The 642-nt window shown below is 49.1% G+C and overlaps 1 protein-coding gene across 1 annotated transcript in view; it reads left to right on the top strand.

Moving 5' to 3' along the window:
• The window catches only part of LOC135818495 (uncharacterized), a 55,857-nt gene that overhangs the window by 40,287 nt on the left and 14,928 nt on the right, over window positions 1-642 (top strand). The window lies entirely within an intron of this gene.

Genomic DNA, 642 nt, shown 5'->3' with positions numbered 1-642 from the left:
GTTAGCACCCACCCACACCCACACATACACACACACACACACACACACACACACACACACCATTGGACCATTGGACGCCCATTGCCAGAGGCGATGATAGCGATGCTACAGCAGAAGCCATAGCAACTTGTGCTGGGATTGCACCATTCAATAGCTTGCAAGGCTGAAGAATTGACCGCCACTATTCAGCCTGGTCTACACCACACAGCTATGAAGTGGCTTTTTCTGGCCAGTGAATCCCTACTTTTTGGTCTTTTTTCATATTTTTTCCACACACACATCACACCACATAAGCGGGATTCACAGAAGCTTTTTTGCGATGCGACACGCGATGCGACGCGATCTGCGACGGACGCGTGCGATGCGAACTCGCGAAATACCATTCACAGAAGAAGTCAGCGATGCGACAAATTTTTGCAAAGTCTTTCTGATTTGAGTACGTCACCATGATATTTGCGCGGTTTGGTACAACCTGTACAAATTTATAGGCAACTGTTGCACCTTTGTACAACTTTGCTGTAGAAAAGGTCAAAATCGTACGCCAAATCGCTTGTCGCATCGCATCGCATCGCAAAAGTTGAGCCAAGCTCAACTTCTGCGATGGCCAGCGATGGCCCAGTTGCGGCAGTTGCGTGGGGTGCG

Source organism: Sycon ciliatum, chromosome 5 (genome assembly GCF_964019385.1).
Source record: "Sycon ciliatum chromosome 5, ocSycCili1.1, whole genome shotgun sequence".
Lineage (NCBI taxonomy): Eukaryota > Metazoa > Porifera > Calcarea > Leucosolenida > Sycettidae > Sycon > Sycon ciliatum.
Note: the sequence above shows the minus strand (reverse complement) of the source record. Positions and strands in the feature narration are given on the sequence as shown.